This window comes from Myotis davidii, unplaced genomic scaffold (genome assembly GCF_000327345.1).
Source record: "Myotis davidii unplaced genomic scaffold, ASM32734v1 scaffold749, whole genome shotgun sequence".
In the NCBI taxonomy this organism is placed as follows: Eukaryota; Metazoa; Chordata; class Mammalia; order Chiroptera; family Vespertilionidae; genus Myotis; species Myotis davidii.
Window position 1 is genome coordinate 192876 of NW_006300030.1, and position 3109 is coordinate 195984.

General features: G+C 42.1%; 1 protein-coding gene across 3 annotated transcripts in view; it reads left to right on the forward strand.

Annotated features, from left to right (window-relative positions):
* The window catches only part of CDC123 (cell division cycle 123), a 71327-nt gene that overhangs the window by 10482 nt on the left and 57736 nt on the right, over positions 1 to 3109 (forward strand). The gene's annotated exons all lie outside the window — the stretch shown is intronic.

The window sequence follows — 3109 nt, forward strand, 5'->3', positions numbered from 1 at the left end:
CTCAGTCCCGTCCCAAGGGACTCTCCCTCACAAAGTCTCAGCAACCGCGTCAAACCTCGGAGAGAACGCTGCCCTCGAGTTCCGACCGAGGCCAGTCAGTCCCACCTCTCCCGTCTGCGTCCCTAGCGACTCGCCCGGATCTGGAGCTCAGAGTCTGCGACTCCCTCCCGCTTGTTTGCGCCGCTCCCTCCGAGCCGCCGTCCGCGCCGCGCCGCCCCGCTCCTCGCGCACTCGTACCTCAGAATTTCACTTCAGCACTGCGCCGCCTCTGAGTCTGGAAATAATAATTCTCTTTATCCTAGTTGTAGAATTTCCACTCAGCCAGCCCTCCTGTGGTTCTGGATGTTGTCCGTTCCCTTTTTCAGGCTTAATTTGAATTGGTTGTTTAAGGCAGCAATCTCTGGCGTTAACCTATGCCACCATCTTCGGTTCTCTCTCTTCACTTATTTTAAGATAAGAAATTCATTGTTCATTGCAAACAGGAAGTTTTACTAGGGTGTATCATTTTTAAGTACTTAGCCTTTTGTTTCCCATAGTTAATCCACTGTGACTCCACCTCAATGCTTCTCTGTTCATGTAGTTCCTCTAATTGTAAAAGGAAGAAGTTACCATGCTTTAGTCTTTTTAGTGTAAACTTGAAGAGGTTTAAGTATTATATAATTTAATGATGTTCCATGTGTTCATTCAGGTCTCTGCTCAGAAATCTTTTTTTTAAAAAATATATATATTTTATTGATTTTTTACAGAGCGGAAGGGAGAGGGATAGAGAGCTAGAAACATCGATCAGCTGCCTCCTGCACACTCCCTACTGGGTATGTGCCTGCAACCAAGGTACCTGCCCTTGACCGGAATCGAACCTGGGACCCTTTAGTCCGCAGGCTGACGCTCTATCCACTGAGCCAAACCGGCCAGGTCTCTGCTCAGAAATCTTGTTATCTTAGTGCTCATCCCTCACTATCCTTTCTAAAGTAGCCTAATACCAACCCTAGCTGGACCTTTTTTTTTTTTTAGAATTGTAGGTTGGAAATAATTTTCCCTTAGTATTATTAAAAGTTTTGTCTTATTGTGCTCAAATACACATACCATAAAATTTACTATACTTATTTTAAAGTGTACAGTTCATTGGTGTTAAGTACATTTTATTGTTGTGCAACCATCACCACCACCCATCTCCAGAACATTTTTCATCATGTAAAACTGATAGCTCTCTGTGCCTTAGATTTCTCTTCTGTGAATGGGTGACTGATGTCAGAGAAGTAACCTCATAGGGTTGTGGCAGAGATAAAAACGGATACTATGTAAAATGTTTAGCCCAATGCCTAGTATATTGTATGTTCTTAAGAAATACTGACTGCTCTTGTCAGCATTAATTGTAGTCTGATCATTAAACAAACACTCCAGTAAATATATGTGAAAATTGTGATAAGTGCTGTGAAGGAAATGGGGAGGCCACTGAAATATTAAGTTACTGGGGGTGGGAGTGAGGCTGAGGGTTGCAGGGAGGGTCAGGGAATTCCCTGAAGAAGTAATTTATGAGCCTCTGAGAAAGGAAGTTTGGGTAGAAGGTAGTCAGTCGAGTGGTGGAGGGAAGAATCTTCCAGGTTGAGGGAATAGCATTAAGGAGGGCTCTGAGGTGTGAAAGATATTCACCTGCAGGAAACTAATAAGAGAGGGTCACGTGGTGGGAGTCTCTGGTGCTGAAATGGGAGTGATGGTTAGGGTTCAGGTTGAGGTATGTGTGTGGGAGTTATGTTAAAGATCCTAGAATTTATTAAGAACTCAGGTATTGAGTTCTTTGATCAAGTAAGTGACTTCGGCAGATTTCATTTTGTGAACAATGACTGGTTACTGTGTGGAACTTGAAGACCAGTTAGGAACCTGATACTGCATTAGACCAAATGAGAGCTGATAGTGGCTTGATCTAAGAGGGTTACATTGAAGCAGAGAGAAGTGAATGGATTTGACTTTCACTTCTTGCAACCTTCAGAACTCAGCGATGGAGAAGGAAGTGGCAAGAATTTTTGTTTGAACAACTAACTCGATGAATGAGATGTCATTGCTCAGACTGAGAAAAGCAGTGTTTTTTTGAGCCTTTGATTTGAAAAATGTAGTAATTTTTATTTTTTATTTAAGAAAATATTTTTATTGACTTTACAGAGAGGAAGGGAGAAGGATAGAGAGTTAGAAACATCACTGAGAGAGAAACATCTATCAGCTGCCTCCTACACACCCCTTACTGGGGATTGAGCCTGCAACCAAGGTACATGCACTTGACTAGAATCGAACCCAGGACTCTTCAGTCCATGGGCCAATGCTCTATCCACTGAGCCAAACCAGTTAGGGCAAAAATGTAGTAATTTTAGATTGTATTACTTTTATAGTTAAAAACTTGAAAATTAGCCCTGGCCAGTGTTGTTCAGTGGTTAGGGTGTCAGCCCATGTGTCAAAGGGTCGAGGGTTCGATTTCCGGTCAAGGGCATGTACTGGGTTGCAGGTTCTGAACCCTGGCCCTGGTTGGGGTGCATGCAGGAGGCAACTAATCGATGTTCACATCAGTGTTCCTCTCTCCTTCTCTCTCTCTCTGGTCTCCCCTTCCTACCTTCAGGCAAACACTGGTCGGATTTTTATCTCCATAGCTTAGTTTTGTCAGTTCTAGAACTTCATATAAATGGAATCATAGTATTTTTGTGTGTCTCTGGCTTCTTTCTTTATATTTTTTGTTAATCCTTACCCGAGGATATTTTTCCATTGATTTTTAGGGAGAGTGGAAGAGAGAGGGAAAGACAGAGAGAAACATCGATTGGTTGTCTCCTGCATGGAAGGAGCCTGTAACTGAAGTCCATAAACTTGACTAGAATTGAACCTGGGACCTTTTGGTCTCCAGTCAGATGCTTTATCCATTCAGCCAAATCAGCTAGGGCTGGCTTCTTTAATTCAATATAATGCTTTTGAGATTCATCTAAGTTGCATTTTATCACTGAGTAGCTTTTTTCAAACATGTCTTTTTTTTTTTACCATTACTTTATGAATCTGTTGCTTTGCAATACCGACATCATCAGAAATAGGGACAATTCATTCAGATTCAAATTTCAGTAGCAGGAAATAAATA